Below are 26,085 nucleotides of genomic sequence, written 5' to 3' on the forward strand. Positions count from 1 at the left end.
GCACCAGGCTCAGCCTTGAACGCCCCCAGGGACGGTGACTCCACCACCTCCCTGGGCAACCCATCCTGATGCCTGACTGCCCTTTCTGAGCCGAAATGTCTCCTCATTTCCAACCTGAACCTCCCCTGGCATAACTTGAGTCCATTCCCTCTGGTCCTGTCACAGTTACCTGTGGGAAGAGGCCGACCCACAGCTTCCCTTCAGGCAGTTGCAGAGAGCAATGAGGTCTCCCTTGAGCCTCCTCTTCCCTAGACTAAACAACCCCAGTTCCCTCAAATTGTATCTGCATACAGCGGCCCTTATCTAACGCTTTTGCAGCCACAATATGCTGTTCTGACTAACATTTCTGTCTGCCTAAGGGCGGTGCATGGCTGGGGAGCGTGGCCAGACACCAGTGCTAGGCAGCTGCTCAGAGGCGCTTGACAAAGGCCTACAGATTGCAGTTCTTTCTTCAGGTCTTTTAAGTATTCTTTAGGAAGAATATGAGAGAAATTAAATTCTGTGGTATGAATGGAGGAGTAACTTCATGAAACTAACTTATTACTTGAAGCTTTTTTATGAAATTTTCTGGCCTCGCCACTATTTTGTCCTTGTATGTATTAGGCCTGTATCTGAGAGAGCCTGGCTGACCCCAGGATCTTACAGTTCTCTGCTCGGATCCTTGAAGAGCTCTCAATTTAAACATGTCAAACATGCAAAAGGATTTACTTTTCTCATTTAAAAGCAGAGAAAGTCTACACAATGAGTTTGATACCAAGTGGGGAGTCTGCAACTGAACGTAAGCATTCTGCATTGCATCTCGGATTTAACCTTCACGTTATACCTGTGGAAACTGCTGGTCCATGCACGGCCAGGTGGCTGGAATTGCTTTCATGTGAACCAGTCTGGCTCTTTGTTTTTTTTCTTTCAGACCAAGTGAACAAAAATCTCTAGAACTCCTCCTTATCAAACACCCAGTCCTTGTGAATAATTTATCTTTCCCAAAGGGTGAGGCATTAAATGGATCCCCTAGGTCCAAAGAATTTAGGCAAGGTGAGCAGGGCTGAGTGCTCATGGAGATGAAATAGAATGCTTAAAAAGCTTACCAAACTAAAAGGGCACTGGGAAATTATTTACTGTATTATTTATTAAAGGTACACTTCATTCTTCCTAGCAAACAAAAGTTATGTTTCTTAGATGTAGAGCTCTTAAAGCTGAATCTTCTGTAGTTAAAATAAAGACATGCTTAAGCGTTTTATCTGAAATATTTAGAACTTTGCTACTACATCTGGTCAGAAAGAGCTGTTGTCTGAAGAAAACTTTTAAAAAATGCATAAAATTGTCCCTTCCTTTGGTTGCTTATTATAGATTGTCTGCTTGCATTCCTTTTTCTTGTAAGAATTGCTGTTTTCAGGCCAGAAACTTTTCGCTATGCAAAATCTGGAATACTATAGGAAGGAGAGAGGCAAATGTGGTCTTTAAACATTTTTTTTTTTTTTTTTTCCCAGTGAAAAAAGGTTACTGAAATGTACCTTTCTCTCTAAACTTCTGAGAGTGGTAGAGTAGCAGAAAGTTTTTTTTTTTTCTTTTTTTTTTTTCTTCTTTTGGGATAAGAATCTTTTTATTTTTCTTGCTACCAGCAATGAAATAAAATCACTACCATGTTATGTAACAGGTTCAGTTGTTGACTTTACTGCAGACACAAAGTGAGAGGTGGATTTTCTTTATCTTCTGGGTTTCTAACACAGCCTGTATGCTTTCCTTACGGTAGAAATGTGTCACATCCCAGTCTGTGCCTGGAGCTCCTCGATGTACAAAATGCAAAAGAGTTTAAAAAAAAAAAAAAAAATTCTGACATAAGAGGTTAATCTTTTATTAAAGCCAAATATTATTATTTTTCCCTTAATTTTTTTTAAAAATTGTTTTTCTTCATGGATCCTTTATTCCATCTTGTTGCAGTCATTTTATACTGTTCCTCTTTATCAATATAACTGAGTAGTAGTTCTGTTGTCAAAATATTTCTTTTTGGAGTATTCTGAGAGTGTGCAGTACCCAGCACAGTGGTGAGAATGCACATCACAACTAATTAATAATGCTATCAGCAGAGGGAGAAACAAATGACCTAAGCAATGCTGGGGATAATTACTGTTTTTAAACCTAATTTGTCAAACAGTATTTTCGTATGTGCTACCCTCTTAAAATCTTCCTTCGTTACGGAGAGGAACAGAGCCTGTAAATGCAATATGATTGCACTTGGAAACCATCTAAGCGCTGTGTTTTGACCTGGAGATAAAATGTGTCAAATGAGACCTTTCAGCATGGAGATGCTGTGTGGCTTTAATGAAATCTGTCAGATGCATATGAATAGGTAACCTATCTTTCATTTTCTTAGCTTATTAAAACCATTAAAATACAGCAATAATTATGATACTTTCTGACTGGTGTATTTATATCAACCCCAGGGATGTCAGTGTACCTAAGGAATGATTATGTTGTGGTGACATTGCAGGAGGTGAGCGGTGCTTTTTCACAACATCTGAGCGTGAAGCTAGAGTTTTGTCATCTTTGCTGTCTGTCTGTCATGTGGGATCTAACCTGTAGAACCCAACACGTTAATTTAAAAAACAATATTTTTTATTTTTAATTAGAAATTGAAAATGAGTTTGCTTTATATTCCAAACTGCACAGCTTCTTCTGAGAATCGTTCCTCTGTCCTTGGAGTCAAACCGACGAGCGTGGTTGTCCCTGTGAATCTCAGAGGTTTGAAGGGAAGGTAAGGGGCTGGAATATTACCTCAGCAAAGACCTGATCTTTTAAATCAATGTTTTCACTTTCTTGCAATGATATTATGCTATTTATTCTTTTTATTCAGCCAGTAGATATGTTCATGCATGCTTTCTCCCTGGAGTTCTAACAAAAGAAGTGAGAATCCTGATAAGCAGGAGCAGAGCTCTAGCTTCTGATTCAATTTACATGTATTCGTAGAGGCTCTTTCAAAAATATCAGCTTTGGTGGTGAATTCTGTGGGTTCCTGCCTGTGGTTTGTACTGACTGAAGCAGATCTAGAACGAAGGGACATTTCTGCAGCGATAAAATAATTTTCAGGTTTAGTTCTTAAAGCCTTTTTCTACTCAACTCAGAGAGATCATTGACAGGAGCATAACTGAGCTAATTTCTGTAGGCTGAAGGTACACAGCCTTTCATGGAAATCACTAGAAAGATCCCAGTTAGCTTCATATTAAACCCCTAAAGAATGCTTTTGTTCCAAATATGCTCTTTGATCCTGTGCTTGTCAGCCAGGGAGCCTGGCGTCAAAGAATTTAACTCACAGATCCACAAGGCCTGAAGACACGGGGAGGGAGGGACGGCAGAGAGAGTTCAAATGAGCAGCCTGTCCAGCGCTGTCTCAGGATTTCTAAGCATTGGCAAAGTAATCAGTATAATTCTTCCTCAGCACAGATTATGCTGTAAAAGCAAGAAAACAAGCATCATTGATTTGCTTTTGTAATAAGATGACAAGTTTGTAATGATCGCTATTTTCAGAGATTAAAGAAAAGCACCTTTCACTTTTCTGACGTTATGTCAATATCTTTCCCCAGCTGTTTTGAGCACCTTGATAGCTTTTCCTCTCAAAATCTGTTCTCGAGAAAGATAAGGGGAAAGCTAGATGTGCCATTAAAACGATGTCGCATCTCTGTTCAAAATTCTTCCGTGTTTGATTGAAAAAAATAGCAGTATAAAATACTCTTATCAAACCCAAACGGGTCAGGAGTGTGCTTCACTTCAGCCAGCTTGCCTGATCCTTCGTGGTTCATGTTTGTTTTGCAGAGGTTGGGCAGTATGCAAGGTAATTTGTTTTAGGCTGATAGATGGGACACTTTAGCATCGCTGCCTTGTGAGAATTTCCATAATATTCTTGGAAGGTAAGTAAAAAAATTTCATCTTCCAACACGCACTGAGGCATGGAGAGGCTGATGTGACTTGGTCACAGCCATGTAAGTAAACTGCAGTCTGAGAAAAAACAACGGGTCCAGTGGAGTCATGGAATGGTCTCTATACAGGTTGCGCTAATCAGACGAGGACTCTATGAGAAAGAAATGACTTACAGGTTATGGCAAAGACCTGTAAAATCACGAATAACAGAAATTGAATAGCAAATGAGTTCAGTCTTGCTTACAACATGAAGGTGCTCAAGGGAAAGTGCAGAACTGTTTTTCCTCCTTGCGTGATTTAACTTTCTCTGCCATGGGATATTGTGGATGCCAAACTTCTACATGAGTTAAAAAAAAGCAATCAGGCAATATCGGTGGGGAGGAAGAGGAAAATCTGTCAAAGGTTATTTAGCCTAAGATCTGTTGCTCTAGTTAGTGCTGAGAGCTGAGCGCTGCAAGCTGTGAGTGTCTTACGGGGAGGTATTGTTCTGGCTTTGCCTTTCTGTGTTCCTGGAGGTGGACCTTCTTCTAGTCCAATAAGGCCATTCTTAATTTTTTTTTTTATGGTCCTGTAACAGTAGTGTCTTTACCCAAGTCTGTTTCCAAACACAATCAATTCTTCCCAATTTAATCCTTCAATCTTCTCTCTCAAAGCTATAGACAAAGCTTAAAGATGCAGCAGGTGGAATCTGTGGGACTGCCAAACTCATCCTCCCAGAAGCGCAGCTTTTCACCATTCATTTTTGAAACAGCAGCGTTTATGAAATGATTGTGAAAGGACACATACCTTGAATTGGCTCAGCATGAATGCTGAAGCTGATATGAAACGGAAATACCAAAGCTTCCCAGTTCCAGCTCTTGGTTCCAGCAAAGCTGCTGAAATACGATGTTACATACAAGATTAATGTGATACCACGAGCTTGTTCTGAACGTGTATGTGGTCAGGCCAGTGTGATCTACGGGCCTCTGAAATGAGGCAGCTCCAACCTCAGGAAAATTTCTCTTCTGCCCCTTGTTTTTATTTTAAATGAATGAGGAGGAGGAGATGCCTGGAGATGCTGTCTCACCGTGCTGACTTTGTTTGAACGTCTCAGGGTAGCTTCTGAGAGGATGTAGCAACTGGTCAAAGGGGAGAAAGGTCAAGGAGAGAAATACTGGGGAAGCTGTGATCAAAATTTCTGTGTTTTCTTGGGCAGCTGGCCCATAGGGTTTGAAATTAGGGGTCAAGTCTTGGGAATGGAAAAGGGAATGGAGAGTAAACCGCATCAGCGTCTAACATTTTGAGTGCTTCCTGTACAGTTTAAATGATTTTAAAGTGGTCTTGAACTTGCTCGAGAAGCTAATCCCTGACACACTTCTTTTACCAAGATTCTTTGTAATGAAATGAGACGGAATATTCTCGTTGACTTCAGCAGAATCAAGTTAACTGATCATAACAGCGATTGCTTTTGAACAGCCGCTTATGAAGTCTGTCTGAACTATTCATAAGGCTGTGTTTGGGTTCCTAAACCACTGGCTGCAGGCATCATGTTTTCATATGAGATTTAGCTTTCTAAAATGGGTTTCTTGTGGTTGAGGAGAAATCCTTGAGAATGCAGTCCTTTAAATTTCACTAAGTAAAGCCAACAGAACTGCAGATTTAATATCTGCTAAGATATTTTCATTTTTTAAGGTCATCATATACTTTTTTTTTTGCTGGTGGTAGGAAAAACACAGGATGGAACTTTGCGTGCTGGAAAAGGGCCACACTACAAATGGTTTCCAGCAAAATGCGGGGCAGAAAGAATAGGAGAGACCTTCCGAGAGCCTCGCATAAAGGAATCGAGCACAGCGCTCGCTGAAGCCAGTACTGAAACTTCTTTCATTAGCAGTTTGCTCACTAAAGCAGTTCCATGGCTTTTGAAGAAATATAACAGCAAGAAATGCGGAGCTGTCGAAGAACATTTTATTTTTACCAGACTGCAAGCAGGTCCCACCAGGCACTTGTTTACCCTGGGGCTTAATGGGCAGGAGTGTGAAAAAGGAGCTGTTTAAAAATAACCACGCACATTAAGAACGGCACAAAGATGAAGCAACGCTTCATACATCAGCTGTTCTCCAGGATTTTGTTCGCTGTAGGGGTACTGAGATGAAAACGGTCAGGGACTAACGCAAACTGGTCACGAAAACTGCTACAAGGAGAGGAGGCTCGTTCCATTGAAGGTGTTCAAACTATTAAGAAATTTGTTGCAGCGTGCTCTGATGCGTAAATTAGAAAACTCCCGTAAGCTTCGGTCCTGACTCAGTCACTGGGTGCCCTTTCCTGCTCCGTGGGTGGCTTTTTCTGCAAAGCGAGGTCATTTCTCCCCATAGGACAATAACACATTGCCTAATCCTCGTTAGCGGTGGACAAGAACAGCCATCATTAAAACTGTTGGAAATAATTCTGCCCTTTTTAGGCCCACAAAATAAGAAGTACCGCAGGCGCGTTTAGTAGCCGAGATGAATCTTGTGTTTGTTGGATGCGATAAATGCCGCTGCGATAGCTCTTCTCAGACGGAGCACCACCCAACTCTTCCAGGACCCTGCAGAAAATTCATCTTCTGAAGTTAAGCGACCTTTGGCATCATCGTCCTTGCTGAGGAAATGATCTATTGAAGTGTCTCAATTAAGGCAGCTTCCCAAACTCGGGACATCTGGCTCTGCAAATCCCAAGCTCCTCAGATTTCCTTTTCATGTTCACTTACGTTAGTGGCTCCGTGCAAATCAAAGCTTCCTCTCCTTGCTAAGGGAGCAGATGTGGGGTATGTTACACATCCAAACCTGAAAACAGAGTCTCTCATCGGTTGTGGCAAAACACTGTGAGGCAATGCTTTGGTGAACTCTGCCAGTTTGGGTTTTTGAACTGCTGAGAGCCTGAAACAATCTGATACCGCAAAATATCAGCAAAATTTTTACTACTAATAAAATGCTAGCGTGTACCCAAGCAATTTGGAGTCAGCTACGTATTAGGCGTGTAAATGCTTGTGACACTTTCAGGATGAGATAATCTTCAGCCCTTTCTGGTGGGTAATGGTTCACATCGTTAGTTCCTGTTTTTCAGTGTATGTGCTGTTCGCTAATGCGGACTCGCCGGTTTGGTTTTTTGGGTCTGTTTCTGGTCTGACACTCACAATTCCCCTGTCAATAGCTTTACTCTGGATACACATTTATGGACGCGAACTCTGGACTGGATTCCCAACAGAAATTGCTGCTGCGAATACTGGAGCTGATTAGTTCCTTTTATCCCAATGGCAAAGGACACAAACCCTTCTTGTCCTTTGCTTTCCCTCATCCTATATTCTGCAGTAAAGTTCTGTGAATTTGGGGAATTTAGTTGAAATTCAGGCATTTGTTTTGTGTTCATGTCACACGTTGTTTCTGCCACAGTTGCTCTCCTTCCCCCCTCAGTGAGTAGCAAACTAAATAAAAGGAGCTTGTGTGAGATTTGGCTCGGCAGGCTGAGCTCTGTCTGGGTGCCAAACATCTTAAAGCCGCAGAAACCCGCGGGCGAGCCAGGAGCTGGAGCTGCTCTGGCTTCTGCAAGGTCCCAACTTCACCATTTCTTTTTTCTCCCATTGGGCTTTTAACTCGTAGTGAGAACGAAGGGAAGAGGATCTGACTGGCGTGGCTCTTTGCACACCTGGAACTGGGTTAGTAAATATCACCCTGGTTGAGCTGGGTACTACTGTACAGCAGGCAAGCTGGTAGGAAAGAAGCTGTGAGTGGGATTCAGCTGCAAACTGAAGACTCTGCTGATTAAATCTACATGCAGGTGTGTTTTGTGCAGGGCACCTTCCACCAGTCTGTCCCCGTGCTTCTTTCTAAGATACGCTGAGAACATCTGTGGCAGGTTTTGATTTGCATAGCATCAGAGCATGTTGTTGAAGCACGACAGCAGTAGTCAGCTGTTAAAAGTCATCTGTGCTGGAGTTCAGTGCGTACGCTCAACTTCTCAGGAGCCCCACTCACCCTGACTCCCCAGCCATGGGAAGGAGTGCCTGAACCGATGTTAGCATCTCTTGCTGCTGGAAGGAATTACCCTTTGCTGTTTAAAAATGTAAACCCAAATAGGCTCGTACTGAAGCTTTTGAAGATGCCTAAAATATACCGGTGTCTCCTTATGGGAAACCAACCCAATTCAGCAAACATCCACGAAGAGTTCCTTCTACATAACATCATCCATCTTGCAAGTCTTCTGAAAGGCCGGGCTCCTCCCTTCCTCTTTTCTTTAATAACTCCAGTTGGCTGTGTAAGGAGGGGGCCATGTGGCAATGGAAAAAGCTGCAGGAAAACTGGCAGCAATTTCTGGCTTTTCTACGGTTTGTAGCCTTGGGCGAGTCAATTGCTGCTTCTGCTTTATATATATACATACGTATAATAAACACAGCCTGCATAATGCCTCTTGCTGGCTCTGGATTTTCATAACTGGCCAGGCACAGATTTTCCTGGTACTTCCCAGAACCCTTTTCCACCAAAAAAGGGGAAAAAAAAAACAAACTTCTGAACTCTGCTGGAACACGAACCGGTGATATTTAGAGCACTTTGCCTTATCTCGAGCTTAGTGTAAGTAATGACTGTGATGTTATCATCTGGGTTTGGAGATTAAATATTTTCATTATGTCTGGATTCTTTTCCACTCCTAAGAGCATTGCTGTAGTGCTGTTCACTAAGCATAATCACTTGGCTGTTGATGTTTATTAAAAACAAACAAACAATCAAAACCCCTTCCTTTTCTAACGTTGTTAACTCACATTACCGTTTTTCTCCTGCAATGACAATGGGGAGAATTGTATTGAATTGAAGCGATGCAAAGCAGGGGAAAAAAATAATCTGGTTCTGCTCAGCAAAGAAAAAGATTCAGAAGAGAGTAGATGGTCGGAGAGCGGGAGAATAAATAGTAGGGGAAGAACAAGCCCCATCATCTTGCATATGCTTTCATATGCTATAAGGAAATATTTGGTAATAGGCGTGCGGACAGCAGTCCTGCTCCTTAGTAAGGCTTTAAGGGGGACGACACTTGTATTGATCCTCCTTGTACACTAGCTGCATTAGTATTCTGTGCCCACAGCAGCCCGGTCATCGTCAGCTCGGCATGCTAATTAGTACTGTCCCTCTTTTTTCTCTTCCTCCCCCCCACCTCTTCCCTTCCCCTTTGCTTTCCAATTCGACCATCCACTTCTCTCAGTGATGTATGGTTTATATCTTCCTAGCCATTATGCTGATGACCCAGGGCAGTGCCTGCCACTTTTGATAAACTGTCAGATTATTTTTGGAACGTCCACATATGCTTTTCTGGAGGTACAATTTAGCGCTATGATAATCTACTAAATTGCTTTCTGTGCTATGCCAACTCTCACTTCTGCTGCTCTTTTTAAGGTTTACATTGCCAGATAAAAAGCGTGCCTGGAACATTTTAGGCAGCACTGCACCCCAAAGATGAGACTGAGACAGTATTCTGTGCTCATCTCTTATGAAGTACAGGATTGAATACCTTTTCTATTTTCTCTTTTTTTTTTTTTCTGTAGTGTGTAGTGGAATAACAACATGCTCATTTTTTACCTTAAAAAGTCTGTCATATCGAGCTCCCTGTAAGTTTACGACCTAATAAATCGACAGCATTACAACATCAGAAAGACTACCCAGCGTAACTTTTATGTGACTAATTAGGGCATTTACTGCTCCTGAAAAAATAAAGAAAAAGTGTGGTTAAAGGTTGAGGTAACAGCATATTGTCAAGGGCTGGGTATAAAATTGGAAAATAAATAACTAAATAACAAAGTCCCTGTATTTGCAGGCAAACCAGTTCTAGGGGGCTGATTTTGCTGGATTTGATGCGGAGTCAGGACAGCTCTGGGGACAATCCTGCACTTGAAATCTTTGAAATCTTTGACACTTTTGGGATGCTGTTGCTACTGTTAGAATTGGAGTTGTGGTACCTACTGAGACAGGGAGGCAAACGATTCATCGTTCTGTGGAATTCTTCTAGAGGCTTTTTGGGGAGAAGATCGGGAAAGCATGATGAGTAGAGGTGTGAAGGGGAGCTCAGGGAAGGATCATCACAGAGCATTTCCTCCTCAACGAGAAGACGAGTCTAGGCTGACACTAGTTTGTATAAGCAGAGCCTAAGAAATTCAAGATGTGGTCTGTGAACCCTTTGGTTCGGGGTTATTCCTTATTTGGATGGCTCTTTATGGAACAAATGTACAAATTCTATAATGCACTTCCTTCTACTCATTTTTTTGGTACAGAGCATGCAAATGTCTTGAAAGACTTTTTTTTTTTTAATTTTAATAGCACTGTGCATAAACTTTCATTTGGCTCATTTTGGGAAAAATATGACTGACCTAAATAGAAAAACTATCTTTGATCTTGCAGAGATTGAACTGTTAGCAAAAATTAATAACTGAAAAATGAACAGATGTGGCATCCGTCCAGAGAATAAAATACATCTTTGAATCAAAGAATCTCAGTGCTTGAGAGGCCAACTTCTCACAAAGCTTGTGCTTTTAAACAAAATGCTTAGAATTTAAAAAAAAGGAATATATGCTAAGAATATATAATATAAAACTAAAAAGGAGCTGAATGACCAGGTCTCACCAATATTTTTATAAATGACGACTCCATTGAGTATTGTGCTATTCTTCATTTTGTGTGGTAAGTAAATTTGAAGTGGGTCATCCCTTACTCGCAGGTGCTACCTGTGAATAGTTTCAGACTACTGAAAGGCCCGAAACTACGAGGCATTCGTCTTTGAAGCCAGTCTATAATGGAAGGTGATGTTGAGAAGTCATTATCTGTCACTCAGGAAAACTTCGTGATAGGCAGCCTGCCTGGCTTCTGACATGGCACTTGGCTGGAGCGGATGGAAAAATAGAAGCTTGCACAGAAAGCCTGAAATACATGGTCTGATTTTTCAGAATCGGTAAGTGCTTAGCATTTATTACATTTCGTGTTTGCGCAGCACTTTTGAGATTCTTACTTATCACATTCCTAAACACTAAGTCGGAAACTTGAAACGCTAAGTTAGAAATTCGTTCTCCTTGCATATTTTTTTCTCCCTACGATCTTGCCTTCTGTCTCCACATATCAGTTCTTAATCTGTAAGTAAGGATAATGTTTTATTTCTCCTCTCTCTATCTGCTACGTTTAAATTTCTGGTTCTTCAAAGCTTTGTCCTTTACTACCATATGTGCAGTCTTTACCCCCACGGACATGAATTTCAGATAGGTCCTCTCGGAGGTTCTTTAATGTAATTATCAATGGTCAATCTGATTTAAGTCATAAAATATTTGTAATTCTGTGCCCACAGAAAGCTTAATTAAAATTCACTTAATGTATCACAGACCTTGCTCAATGAGGAGCATGCTGGAAATACCAAGTATTATTTATTACTTCTTTAGCAAAAATGTGAATAATAACATGCGATGGTTTCAATCTACAGGGTTTGTATCCGAACCCAAATTCCCTAAGAGATAACTTGACCTCAATTTCCATGTATTGACAGTGTGCCTGGCTGGCTCACCCTCCTTAGGCAGTGTGGTGTGAAATCGGAGATTAAATTAAAGAATCAAAATGATTGCCTCTTCCTGTGCGCTGTACCTGGCTTATAACAAAACTGAAGGGATGTTTTACATTAGAATGTGGCTCATCCAAAAGCAATTCCTTTTCCAGCTCTACGCTCCTTCTTTCACTGGTTTTGTTAGTACCCCAATGACATATTAAAACCAACATTTATTTTTCTTAAATTTGTAATCATTTTTCTTAAAATTGTGATGAGTATTAAGCCAACCCTCTGTTCAGTGGTGTTTTCTTTGGAGCCACAGCAGTGATTCCATGACAAAGTTATTTTGCAGTTCAAACAAACAAACAAACAAAAGCTAATTGTTGTTTGCATGATCTCAAACAAAAGCTTTGGGATGCATTGGTAAAACTTAGGCAAGTGAAAAAGAGATGAATTATTATTTCTGGTTGTTTATTTCTAATTTCATGTCAGCTCCTCACGCCACCATCCCCAATGTCTTGGTCCGTAGGATTTTATTGTTCTTCTGGAAAACATAAGCCTGGCACTGCTGGGCTTTACGCACTGCACGTGAAGGTAATTACAGCTCTACACTTAGGAACACATTTGAGAACTAGTTTTTCTCCACTAGTGGAGGTCTATCAATCTGTTTTAGCAAGTGAAGCAATTCAAAACCCGTTGAATAGACAGTTGGGCTCATGGATTTTTGATACCGTGCAGAAAAGGAGGGATGTGAGAAATTTAAGCTTTTAAGGTGAAATCTGAGAAGTTTTCATGTGTTGCGTGACTGTATACTAGGTAAAAATTGAAACCTTTGAAAACTGTGATTTCTGTCTTCTGTGTGAAACCACGAAATGCAGGACAGAAGCCTACTGGTCAACAATTTCTCAAAGCACAGGACAGGAGAACTTCCAGAGAGCAGACTGCAAGCGAGAGTTACATACAGGGATTATAGGTGCTCGTACTTTAATAGAAATGCCGTTTCAAGATGTGTTTTTTAAGCAGCCTGAAGATAGTCAGTAGCAAAGGTATCCAAAAATACCTTAACAAAGTACTTTGTTTAAGAAAGAAGCATTTTCTGTGGCACACTTCAGTCTTCTGCCACCTGCCATTGTAGCATAACAAGGACTGCATCCACTTTGTCCCCATCCTGGTGTTCTGTCCTGTGTAAATGTGCTAAGACTAAGTGCACACAGGAAGGATGCCTGTTTCCATCTTCCTTCAGGTAACTATAGGCATGAATTTATCCTTTCTGTTACCATTAGAGGAACTGTTCAGAGTTCTGTATCTGGAAGAAATGCACCACGAATTACTCTGCATCTGTTCTTGATGCTAATCCTATTACTAGCAACAGGATTAGTTCATAAACAGGAGGGCTGTACTAGGCTATTCCACATGCACTGCTATGAAAACGTAGCAGAGCACACCGCTTTACTCGTACACGTAGCGCTGCACCCAGAGCTGGCAGCTGCTGAGATCCGGTGTGCTGATACGTACATTTGTATCACGTCTGAAAAACATTATTTAAAATGTACAGATCGTTGTACCTTGTTAGGTTTTAAGGGCTATACGTTGCTAAATGAAATGCCAGAATTTATTTCAAAATAAATAATTGTTCACAACCAAGTTAATCTTGTAACTGAAATCAGGCCGTGCTACCTTAATTGGAAATTAACCTCCGTTATGGAACTCGAGTTTTTTAGAACCACCTTTTACATGTGCAAACAGCAAACCTCCATGGTCTGCTTGGCTGAAGTAGCTCGTGGCTGGCAGCTTGAAACACTGCAGAACTCGTACGCTTCCTCGGGGATTCTGTGCTGTGCCAGTGGGACTGAAACGCTGCAAGCAGGCACTCTGCTCTTCCCGCCCCTGTGGGATGCTGCACTGTCCCTTCAGGCTCTTAATTATTCCCTGGTCATCATTGTGGTATGAGGGTACTGCAGACCGGGAGGTGGTTGAGGTTATTTTACTGCTATAGAATTCCCGTGCCTTGCTGCTAAATCTTCCTTGCGTAGGGAGAAGGATTCAGCCCTCAGGTGAGCAAACCAAACTCCCTGGATTTGTCACAGTTCGCTTTGTGTTCCTCGGTTGTGTCTGGAGGTAATAGGGAAAGCCGTAGGGGTACAGCGTGTGAGCTCTGAGATTCGGCAGCTGAAGGGTAACAAAGACATGGATGTTTTTGTAATTATTCCTGTAAAACTGTGCTGGCAGGTTCTCCATGCAGCGTGCAGCATATGCCAGCAAAACTTCCTCTGTTGGCATTGCTACACGACTTCCTCGCATGATGTGAACTGAGTTGACAAAAGCAGTATTTCGGCAGTGGTGCTGCATCTCTTGGATTCGGTGTGGCAGGACCAGGCAGTATATATTCTTTCTCCCTCACCTCCTTCCTTGCTCTTCTCTCTCTCCTCACCTGATATCTTTCCCTGTTGTTTTCTTCTCCGAAGAGAGAAAACAGCACAAAACCCCAACCCAAACCCTTCCCAGTGCAACAACCCCAGCAGTATGGGCTAGCTCACTGCAGATGCTGCATTTCAACTATGAATAAAACTCTTCTATCATTTCATGCAGCTTGTTTGGCCCTGTTGCTTCCATGTGTGATCCAGACTTTTTTAACAGTGGTGATCTTTGCTTTCCAAACAGGAAAGAGAGAAATACCGTACCTAAAGAGAGCAAAAGCTGTCCCTTGACCTTTTCAGCCTTTGGATTCTCAGTGCATCTGACTTGACCAGACAGGTCTGGGGAAGGAAAACATTAACAGCAGATGGATTTATGAAAAGAGCTTGGTGGCAGATGGTGCCTACAGACAGCTACCGACATGTCCTCGGTCTTACCGGGTGTGTTTTTTTTTCCCTTTTAGCAGCGTTGTTAGTGTATGACTGTGTGTGTGTTATAACATCATGCTGGCAGACAGGGACTATGTTATTATGAACAGAGTTAAAAACTTAGGGACTTCCAGTATTCACATTGAGTACTTCAGACTTCATCCTTGCTCTTGGTTTAATCCAACAGCAAGCAACGTCAGCAGGAATCTTTTCAGTCTCCTTCACCTATAAATTCTTGATTCACCATTTTTCTGAAATGAGTTCATTTTCAACATATGGGTTTGTGTCTTCTGGTAATCATTATCCCCTTACTCAGAATAAACTCCCTGAAAATAATAGACCTCTTTCCAATTAAACAGGCATTATACAATGTTCCTTAGGAGCATCATATTTTGGAAGGATGCTTGGAAGAGACTTACCCAAAGCCCAAGGCGTTGCCAGCATTAGGCGTGTGAGCAGGCTTCAAGAAGCAGCTTGTTTCCAGCGAAGCAGCATTTTAAGCTCACTGCTAGCTCTGCTAACCACTGACAGAAACTCAGCATACGGACACAGAATTTGCTGTGGAAAAACGTGTCACAAACTGCTGTGGAAGCTGCATTCTGGTACAGAAATGCCATCCTAAATCCATTAGGATTGACTTGGCGTTACGATCTCTGGCTCGTCCTCTGAAATCGGTGGGCTTTCCTTCTGTACGTAATTTAGGATTAGTTCACAGAGAACTGCTACTCCACGGCAGCCAGGGCTTTGAGCTGCTTACCTCTTTTAGGATTGTCTTTGCCTGATTTAGGATTGTTTTTGCCTGATGCGGTCAAGTATCTGGTGTGGCTCTTTGCTAGAGGCCTCTGAGAGAAGGTCCATCAAAGAGACGATAGCAGTATTGGAAGAGAGATGATCAGGACGATTTGTGTCTTTCAAGGCATCCAGCTCAGCACTTCTATCAGCATGGGTACCCTACAAATTTAACTGCCCTAACCCTCTGCCCTAAGCTGGAAATCTGCTGTCTGAAATCTTCTCGGAGTGATTTGGACGTCCCTTCCCCAGCAGGGGGGAACCTGCCCAGTCCTGGTTGTGCCTCATCATGCTTCACTGTGTTGCTTTCCACCTCTCCTTTCCATATCTCCTGAATGATTCATTGTCTGTAAAGGATTGTCCTCTGGAGTCAAAGGAGAAGGATAAATTAAAAATGAGGAGCAACTGTAGTAGGTTATGATAGGCGGAGTTACCGCTTTGGTTTCTTTTGGAGAAACGTTGTTGGCTGTGAAATACACCAAGAATATTTGGCTGGAAGATGTGCATGGTAAGTGGAACTTCTAGAGGAAGTAGAGTGGGAATGTAGTGGAAAAGCCATGATTTTTCTTTAAAAACAGGGTAGAGACGGAACGGTTAACCTGGAGGCAAAAGGTATATTGAGGAAAAAAGTAATAAGTGATGTGGTTCCAGTGTTAGTGAAATCAGAATGGTGTTAAATTCAGGCTCACTTTGATCTAACACACCGGTGTGTTTGGAGCCGAGGCAGCTGGAGTTGCATGAAAAATCAGGACCTGAGAAAGACACGAATCAGTTCTGGGGATGTGCACAGCTACCGGTGTACTGCTGGATGACTTGAGAAAGCCCTCGCCTCACTTCCTTTTGGGTACCATCAGTGGGAGATGGGAAGCTTTCTCTGTAATTCACAGCCGCTGCAGAAGAACTGGATTTTGAACTGCTTCGGGAGCCCATCACGCCTTTCTCTCTGTGCTGTTCGACCAGCCTGCTAATGCATGCACCAGGTGATTCTAAAGTTAGGGCTTGTGACCACCTTTCCTCTACCACTTCAGTTTTTGTACTTGGATAATGATGCTAGACCTGCTTATGAAAAGAGCTGAGCTTCCCAATTTAGAATACCGCTATAGATGAACTCGATTCATTAATTTCTTTCTGTTGTTACCTGGAAAAATTCTGTAACAGATGGACAGATACCCAGTATCGTTTGGCAGATAATTCATCTGACATTTTCCCTCATCAATCATTAAACAATTGGTACATTTCTTCATTGTGCAGTCAGCTTTAAATCCTATTTAGTTAGGTGTTCCACAGCATACTGATGGGATTGCTCCAGATCCACTGAAATCAATGAGGAGATTGACTTGAACGTGCTGTGAATCAGGCCTTATTTATGATCTCCAAAGGTAGCATCATCATTAGGGAATGAGGAAAATCTCAGTTCATTTTAGCTTAAGTGCCTTGCTTTGTGATGTTCTCTTTGAGATGTTCCTCTGCATAAAGCCAGGAGAAGGCTGTTTTCTCCCCAGCTGCAGGGGGCTGTGTCGGAGGGCGTGTGGCTGCGTGCAGTGCTGGCTGCAGATGATCTGCAAAGGATTGCAGAGGTACGGCGTTGACACTGAAGTCCACTAAAACACCCCATTCCCTTCCCTCTCCTCCAGTAGCTGAGTGCCGACAGCTATTTAAGGAGCAGGGCCGTGATACTCGCTCATTTTCTTAATGTCCACACCACTCGATGGTCGTGGACGCTTCCCCCTCCCAAGGCAGTGATTTTTTCCTATGTAATGTTAGGAGAAAAGTTGGAGGAAGCTGACCTAAGTGAGCCCTACAGACTCATTAAACAGTGGCAACTGATAAATCTCTTCTGGAAAAATCTCTTTAATAGTCTCCTGAATTTTTAAGTCTTGGCGTTGGCGGTGCCCGTGTTGTAGATGGATGGAAATGGGTATTTCAAAACTGGGCCTTACCTTTATGAGGGATGAAATGATTTCACTTTTCTTCTACCTTTAATTAAAATACCACGGCACAGACTGCATACTTCGACAACTACCTCTTTTTTTTTTGATTAATTGTATGAGGTGCTGTTAGCATTTGGGTTTTTACTCCATACTAACTCCCTCCTTTCTAGGATTTCCTCGACTCTTTGCTTTATCTTACAAAAGCATTTGTAACGAAAACAGCCAGCCTTCTTTTCCTTCTTCCCCCCTTTATTGCATCAGTATGCATTGCAAAACCGCTGGCTTGTACATCCTAAGCTAAGATAATGAGACCAATATTAATTCCACTACAGCTGCTACAGGCATGTAAATGAACCTTTCATCTGTCCTGCAAAGCAGCGCCGAGACTTGCAAAGAACACCCGGGCTAAGCAGCGCGAACGGTCGGGGAGATAGCAGAGGTGAGGGTGAGAGAGGAGGGTGTGCTAAAAATGGCTGAAATCGGAATGTCCTGAATTAATATTTCCTGCTGGAATCAATGCTGTTATTATCCGCTGCATTCGTTACTGCAAGGACATTTTGTTCCTGTTTGTCCCTACTGATTGGGATGTAGTAATCATTGTCCTGTTAGCACGGAAAAGGTCACTCCGTGAAGCCCCTCGTACAATTTTCTTACCGTGTTAGCTTCAAACTGCTAGGGGATATGTCTTCTAGGTTGTATCCATGTCGTGGAAAGCAGGTTAGAGCAGGCTGATCTGTCTAAAAGCAATATAGTGGGTAGCAGGGCAGCGTGCGGGCTAATTAGCTCAGCCTCTCAGCAAAGCTAATTAATCTAGACACAGTGTTGTGCTGACGCGACTCTGTTGCTTTGAGTTCTGGCAGGCATTAGGTTGTGGCTGATGTGCCTCGAGTGTCTTCCTGCTCTGTTTTTCCTGGGGGGGTGTCAGCCGTGCCCCGAGAAAGCTTACACCAGCAGTTGGGCAGGATGGGAAGGAAAATGCCCCGTGGCTGTGTGCTGCCTCTTGTGTTTTACCAACGGGCAGAGGCTTCCCCCAGAGCTCGAGAAAATAGTTCGGGTGGTGTGGTTTTTGTTTTGTTTTGGAAGTCAGACTTCCTCTATTCCTCTTTGCCAATGCGCTCGCTCCCAGTCCTCTTCAGTAAAGCACTTAAGTGTGTATGAAGGGCTTCAGCGGGGTTTAGCCATGTGTTAAAGGTAAGCGTATTTGAAATGCTTTGCTGGATCGAGGTCTAAATGAAAGCAATATGCAGAACCTTTTGACAAACACCTGATTTTTCTGAACACAAGTGGGCCGTTATTACAAGCTGAAAACCTCCAGGGAGGCAGACCGCGTGTCAAGTAAACCACGGCGGGATCTGATTGTCGCAACGTGCTCCTGAGGGATGGCCCCAGGTTGCCTGTGCAGGACGGCCCTTTTGTCAAGTTTTATGTCAGTGGCAGTAAGAAGACGATCTCGGGTATGTTTTCACAATATCTTTTCAAATGAAAAGCACATTTCAAATGCACGCATCCCCTTTTGATATAGCTAAGACAGAAATGAGCAGGGACTCCGTTTGGCAAGCCCTGCTAATCTTTGATGGAGTTGGAACCCAGCTATCCATTTTCTTCCCATCTCTTTCTCTGGTATGTATTAGGTGATGTAGCTGCTAGATGAGCTCTACGTGTTGTTAATCCTTCAGGAAACTACATTTAATGGAAACGTATCTGAAGGGATGCAAGTCATAGCCTTGGAGTTTTGAAGGATTGATCTGAGATTGTGAAGTTGAAAGTCTGAAAGGGATTTTTCATCGTTACTGTTGGAAAATTAAAGAGCTGAAGGCAAATTTTGCAAAACCACTTGTGATTTGGAGATAATATGGAGAACATGACAGAGGGCGTTCCAGTTCTCCAGACCTCCAAACCAGGGGTTTTCCTGTCTCATCTAATAGTTATTCCCCAGTTGAACTCACCTTTGCTCCCGAGGCCTCATCCAAGATCTGTGTTGAGTTTTTAAACTGCTCAGTGGGATGCTTGGAGCAAGGAAACCCTGGAAATGACTGGTGCTGTGCCACCCACCCGTATCATCACACCTGCCTTGTGAAAATCAGGGAGAGGAGGGACTCCCACCACCAGGGTCTTGTGCTTGAGATCAGCTTTTTAAAGTAGTTGGGAAAGGGGAGAAGACCTTTGCTGTTTCTGTCTCTTTTTCCTCTTTCTTCTAAAATATCACTCTTGGTTTTATTCCTCTTGAAGACAATAACTAGTTTTGACAACTGGTTTATTTTAGCTGCTATGGCGGCATGTATTTTGGGCAGCTGTGTAAACCGAGTGCAACACTCACCCACTCACCCACCCCCTGTTAATTAAAAGCGGAGAAAAAAGCAAGTCTCTGGACCGTTTCTGCTGAATTTATGGTATGAAGTGTAGGACAGGCTAGAGCAGCCCCCCCAGGAGCCATTTAAGTGCTTGACTAGATGATGAGTATAACGACAAGGTTTTATGTTTGATTTTAATAAAAACTTTTAAGACCTGGCATGGTCTTGAGGGGGCACTTCCAGTCCCTCAGGTAAATAAACACATTAACAGAATTTATTTCCCGACGTGTTGCTGGTTTTGCAGCATCTGTAATCCACGTTTAAATAATAGACCAAGGCAGCCTTCTCAGAAGTATTTCACAATTGGTAAATGCCTATTTTTATAAATGTGAGAAAAACCTTATTAACTTGCGAGATGCTGCTCACCACGGAAGAGCTTGCGGGGATTCCTGTGGGGTTTTGTGCTCAGCTCCCCAAGGAACGTGCTGTTACCGAGCAAGCACTGGTGAGAAGAGCTGTGTCAAACACTTCTCAGCATACTTCTGCGTGTGCTTTGCCTAAAATTCAAAGGTGGTTATTGATAAACCAGCCTCACCAGAGGTCAGCAAGCATCGTGGGTGTCCCGTGCCAGTTCCTTTTCAATAGGGAACATCCCTCGAGGATTCTCTGGATGCAATTAGTGCTTCACGTGCTTAGCTGCTGGCACAGCATAAATCCTCATAGCTGGTTGAGAAAAGCCTTGCTCCGGTAGGACGAAAGGTGAGAACAGGTAACTTGTCAAAACGCAGACAGAAATAGAAACCACATTTCTAGGCTCATCCCGCTCTGCTGAATGTTTTTGGTGGGCTTTCCCATGCTGGTTTGGGTGGTGGTGGTGGTGGTGGTTTGATGTTTTTTCATTGTTACTGTTGATTTTTTTTCCCAGGTCAGTGTGGGTGGTCAGCATTTTAGGGCATTCATAATCACAATTGAACGTTGACTCAACCAGTTATGGATCGCCTTTCTTCTAGCGGATCCGTGCTTTTTTTTCCCCCTGAAGGCATTTCTTGCTGAGTGTAATCTTGAATCGTTCTCCTGCTAGGTGAGAATTTAACTCCTCATGATGGGTTTCTAGAGATTGACAAACAACCACAGGAACGGGAACTAGCACTAAAGGAAAGCGATGAGTGAGATTTTCAGAGGTGCCTGGGGTAGGTGAAGCTGCAAGCACTCCAGCTAAATAACCACCTCCTTCCTGCCGTAGAGCTCTTGGTCAGAAATGGGAAAAGTCAGACGAAAGATGTGTTTTTAAAGATTATTTTTTTTTCCCTTGACCTCTGTCCTTTGAGGAGATGAGAAGTTTTGCCAGCTGCCTGGGAATGCAGCTCTGCTTCCTTTCCGTGAATGCTTTTCTTAGAATGATCTTGAGCATTGCTGCTTGATGCATCCAGAGCTTGCCCTGCCTGAAAAGGATCGCCCTGAAATTCAGTCCTGCAGGGGACAGATGAGACAGCCCTGCAAAGTCAGGCTCGAAGGATGAAGGAACTCATCACTGTTGAACGTGAAACCTGCCAACTGCAGTTTGCTTCTGAGAAGGAAAATCAAAGACACAAAAGGGGATGATCAGATGCTGAAAGTAATCCGTGAAAATAATTCAGAGAGAATATCCCTCTTTGTCAGCCCTCTGATGAATATGCCCCGTGCCTAAATAATGCAGCACCCCAGGGAGACGTCTCTGCTCTTCAGAGGACAGGGCCAGGAGTATCCTTTCCTTTGCCAAGGGGCAGCGGTTGTGTCGCCTGAAAATTGTCGAGTGAAAAATCTCAATTCAAAACATAGTCTCACCAGCAGGAAAAAAAAATAAAAAATGGTTTGTTTCGGGAGATAATTTTGGAATCCTCCACTCTACTGTCTCCTTTCAGCTTCGGTAGAAACCCACCTTGCATTATTTAGGTAACTACCGTAGGAACTAAACACGTGTGTATGTAATATTGTTTAGTGTTTCTGCGCTGAAATAAGGCAGGGTTTGATCTGCATTAATGCAGAGTTTGATCTCTGCTTTGACTTCTCTTTAATTTGTGTTCTGAGTGGTTGTTGTTTCTTTTCCTGCAGTAGTTCGACATTTCCAGTTTGTCGCTCCAGATAGTCTGTAATCTAGCTGTCCTTAAAGAGCGGGTAATTCTGTAGTATGAAGGTTCTGAAGATAAATAATGGAAGGTACAGATTTTTTAAGTTTGACTAAAAGGTCCCTTAAAAATTGGACCTAAAGGACCTTGCTCAAGACAACCCTCACAACTCGCCCAAGTCTTAGAAAGCAGGAGCTGGGATTAAAAGAATTGAATAAAGAATGAATAATTGGCCCCTCGAGTGTGAAGGTACTGGCTGTTTTTAAAGGACTTTTGTGTTTGTTAAAATCGACCTTTTTCCTAAGCAAAAAATACATATCTCTCTGGCACTAAAGAAGAAGTAATTGCCAAAGTTATTTGTGTCACAATAACTTATTAATCTGGAAGGCTGAAGACACTACCCAGAGGTCATGTATGACCTAGTAATGAGGCCATCAAGCATCGTCATAAATAATTAAACCAAGACACATTACTTGAGAGCCCATTAAGAACCAGCAGCTCTTATTTAAAAAAAAAAATCAGTGCAGCAGCAAGTTTGTATCTGTTTGCTTTGCAAACTTGAGGGCAAAGTCAGTGTTTTCTGTACATGCAGCAGAAACCCCTGGGGACACGAAATAGATAACCAAGTACCCGAGGGGGGGGTTTCTCCTAGAACATGTGTGACCCCACTTCATGAGCACCCCGTCAGCGGGGGAAGTTGGTTAAAAATGCAGATAAAGGGTTTGGTTGACGACGAGAGGGCCTCTGGGCAGGGTGAGAAGCGTTCGATCTGATACCTCGTGCCTCTGCCTTGTCCAGATGACAGGTAGCATGTTTACCTGAGAGGCGTAATTAATCTGAAGTTAATTGAGTAATTTTGTGTTTAAGCTGGTATAGCAGAGAACTACATTGATGTCCTCTGCCAGTCAATCTCCCATACATTTTTTGGGGGATGGATTGGGACTTTTTTGTTTAAATATTGTCCAGATCCACTTGTATTTCAGCTGCAGCAGATACAGATGACTCCCTGCTTTGCCGCTGCAGGTAGGGTAGCGTGCACATTTCTGAACCGGTTCCTAAGGGTTTTTGTCAGTCTATCCCTTCTCATGGTTGGGATTTAAAAAAGCTGTGTTGTCAGAGTCCAGCAAGTATCTTTTCACCAGCATTTAATGTGCTTGGTTCCTAAACAATTGCAATTGATTTTGTTTGGTCTTGCAAACACGAATTATCCCATAATCATCTTAGCCTTCCAGCCATGCTTACATTGACTTGTTTGTGTTTTAAAGAGAGAAAATGCAGACATTGTCATGAAAATAAGAAAGGTTAGGAGCAAATAAAAGGTAGTGTTATTTTTTTTTCCTGGTTGGCAAGATGTGCATCCACTTCAATTAATTTTCATCCTTAATAGCGTATTTAGTACAATGCAAGGAGTGAGGTAAATTTCAGAATTAAACAAATGACCTTTATTTTTGCTTTTGCTTGTGGTTTCTGCTAAATGGCTATTTCAGGGTTCATCAGTGACAGTCTCCTGGACTGCGTGATTGCTTGCTTTTACTCAAAATGAGTACACGCAGCAGAATACTGAAGGGACAGGATTTTTCAACTACAATACGTTTCTCTACAAGCAAGGCTTTGTGGTTCAGTGCAGTCTAAGTCCTGGAGGATGAAAACATTCAATTACCCACCACTTTGAATAACAGCATTTCCTTTGACAACCACGCAGATAAAGGGGTGTGCGTTGCTGGTGCTTTAAGACTCCTCGTTTTGGCTGATGTTTTACTTTTCAAGTAGCTTTATCCCTGTTTTTCTGTACTCGTTAGCTTTGTAAGTGGTTTGGATTTCTTCTAACAGAATAGCAGATGTATTAAAAACGTGTCACATAGTGAAAGCCTGCCAGCAGCCGCTGATGGTTGAAATGGGTCATGTGTCCAAGCAGCTGTCCAAAGCCCAAATTGCCTAACTCGGGAAAAATTGGTAGGGTCAAATCAGTAGGTAGCCTTGCTGCGAGCTCCAGATAACAGCTTAGAGCACATACCCTATTATTTGGTTCATACAGTTCCGGATCTCTAAGAAGGCTTTACCAGAAACAACGTAAATAAAAGAGATGAGAGCCACAGGGCTCCACAGAACAATCCTGTGTGTGGCACAGCGCTTGGTGCCGCCGTGGTTTTGATGGCAAACCCTGAGAATTCCAGGTGGGAACAAGCAGCTCCGAAGATCCCATCGTTGTGCCACTGCCCTTAGCAATGAGAGGGAGAGATGCTGGAAGGCCTGTGGCGGTAGAGGTGGAGTTATTTCTAAACAGAGAGAGGTTTTCCACAGTTTTTTTTTGCAGACGGGCTGGGGAGGATTGTCTGCTGCTCGGATTTACTCCCGTATAACTCAAGCCTGAATGTGGCCTGAGTTGTCTCCGAGCACATCTCATGCGTGACAGCAGCATTCAGAAATTCAGCTTCCTGGTTCTGTAAATCAACCTTAAGGTTTAATTTCAGTTTTGTTCTGAAAACATCCGTGTACTACTGCAGGATTGTAAATTGTCTCTAAGCTCTAAAACTGCGACATGAAGTCTCTTCTGTAATGTGTTTGCTTGTTTATTTCAAGGGTAATCGGTGCTCGCGCAAGAAGCTCTTTGGTAACTGCTCCGGGGAAGAAAGGCTTGATGGTGAGATGTGCTGAGTGCCCTTGGTGTCCGTCAGGTTTAAGGATGCTCAGCTGCTGGAGAACGTGCTCCGGACAAGGCTTTAACCTCGCTGGGAATAGCTGTGGTATTGAGGAGCAACAAGGCAAAGTTTTCCTGCTGGTGCCCTCGGTGTTTCTTCCCCGCTTCATGCCTGCCGCCGGAGCTTCCAGGCCTTTTTTCACCTCCCCATTCACAGTGACTTAAGGCCTTGAGTAAAGGAAGTTTTTCAGAAGGAAATTTGTGAGAAGCTTTGTCTTGTTCAACTTGCACGGTTAAGGCCAGGAGGCATCTCTGGGGCCTCTGGGTCCAAGCCCCTGCTGAAGCCGGGACACCCAGAGCAGGGTGCTGGGGCCACGTACAAGCTACGTGCTCTGGCTTCGCGTGGAGCAGTCTCAGAGGAAGATTACTGATGCCAGAACATACAGCCTCTGTGACATAATGCTCTGGAAGGGTGTCAAATAGTATGTCCCCTGTGCCTGACCCAAATGGCCCAGCTGTTCCTATATTCTCCTTTCCAGCACCTCCTTTAGGATGAGGTGTACTCGGTGCTGCAGTAGGTGAAGGATGATTTCTCCACCAGGAAATATTCCCTCTAGCACCCACTAATAAAAGGTTGATGTACATAAGATTTAGCCCTCTTTTGAAATACTTGAATATTGCTTTTCTCCTTATTAATTTGAAGGCATTGGTAATCACTATAAAGTTTTTTTTATCTTGATTCATAGGTTAATGAGATCCTGTGGCAATAAGTTGCACTAGTTAGTACTGTTAAATAAGGCAGAACATGAAAGATACATTTCCACAACCTGCTGAATGATGTTTTTCCAAGTGAATCCCTGAGCTGAGATTTGTATTTTTTTTTTTAAGAACGATTCCTTGTTTGTCCTGAAGTTCCTTTCATTTTTTTCCTTTCCCACAAAATGCATAAATAGGTGATGTTTTTATCTTGCCATGCATTGTGCCAATCAGTTCTGTTTCCTGCTTTTATGTGGTCAGAACACAGTTGGCTGTTCCCATCCACCTCAGCGTTTTGTTTGCGTTATTAGCTCCTTGGACGAAGCTGTCTTTTCATCTGTCTGGACAGCAACTTGTACCCATGCCCATCGTGGTGACTTCTAAATGCCATTGCAATGCAAACAGTAAATAACGCTGTACTTCAGTCAGATCTATAGCAAAGTACAGAGAAGGTTTGCTGGAGCTCGGGTAGCCTCAGGGAGGCTTTGCATTGGGTTGAAACCTCGAGGCTGTGCTGTAGTCTGTGAGTAAAATGACTAACATCGTTCCTTCTAGCCAGGAAAACCTCCAGTAGGACACCTCTGAGCGCCGTGAATGGGAGCAAATTGGTGATGCTGGAGCCACACGCTTGTTAGCTTTGATCAGCAGGTCTACCTGCCATGGTGACATCAGTAGCTACAGAGAGAGCAAGATCAGAAAGTTCTGATCCGACTGAACCCTTCAGCTGTGATCCCACTCCACCGCGTGAGAGGGGAAGAGAAGTTAATGATGCAGGGAAAATGACCAGCAGCAGCTGCAGGATCCCAGTGCCTTCTACTGAAGTTTTCAGAAGGGGAACAGCTACAGGCTGCCATCCTCGGTCTTTCATGCCTTAATTGAGGGCTAAGAAAGGAAATTAGCTTTGCTCAGATTCCAAGTGCTTCGAAGAAACAGGTTTGGTACTACGGCTGGCACTTAGAAGTGCAGCTGTGGGAGAAGGCTGACGGATGTCTCCACCCGGTCCCTGCACCCACAGCAGGACCTGAGGGTTAGGGTGGGCTTGTAGGAGCAGGTCTTCTGCACATCTTCCCTCGTCGCCTGCCCGTCTCTTGTCTTCGAAGGGCAGTCGCACACACTGTCAGTGGTGCGGATGTACTCCTAATCTGCTCGGTAGATTGGAAGCTCCCGATGAACAGGGTTTGAAGAGTATAAAAGGGGCAGCAAGGGAAAGAAAGCCTTTGTGAGCTCCTCAACAAATGGAAACTATAGCGAGGATTCAAGTTCGGGTATTCCAGGTTGTGTATGTCAGATGGAATCAAG

At 43.1% G+C, this 26,085-nt stretch overlaps 2 long non-coding RNA genes across 2 annotated transcripts; both read left to right on the top strand.

The window, feature by feature from the left end:
- The first annotated feature begins 646 nt into the window (after nt 1-646).
- Nucleotides 647-6,098, top strand: LOC118177398. Its single transcript, XR_004755781.1, has 4 exons — nt 647-778; nt 911-1,032; nt 2,628-2,752; nt 5,617-6,098. It is a non-coding gene; the product is annotated as an uncharacterized LOC118177398 (long non-coding RNA).
- Nucleotides 6,099-7,509: 1,411 nt separating this feature from the next.
- On the top strand, nt 7,510-24,114 carry LOC118177397. The gene is made up of 3 exons (XR_004755780.1): nt 7,510-7,704; nt 10,624-10,854; nt 23,973-24,114. It is a non-coding gene; the product is annotated as an uncharacterized LOC118177397 (long non-coding RNA).
- The last annotated feature ends 1,971 nt before the right edge of the window (nt 24,115-26,085 follow it).

The sequence above is a fragment of the Oxyura jamaicensis genome, chromosome 22, assembly GCF_011077185.1.
Source record: "Oxyura jamaicensis isolate SHBP4307 breed ruddy duck chromosome 22, BPBGC_Ojam_1.0, whole genome shotgun sequence".
Lineage (NCBI taxonomy): Eukaryota > Metazoa > Chordata > Aves > Anseriformes > Anatidae > Oxyura > Oxyura jamaicensis.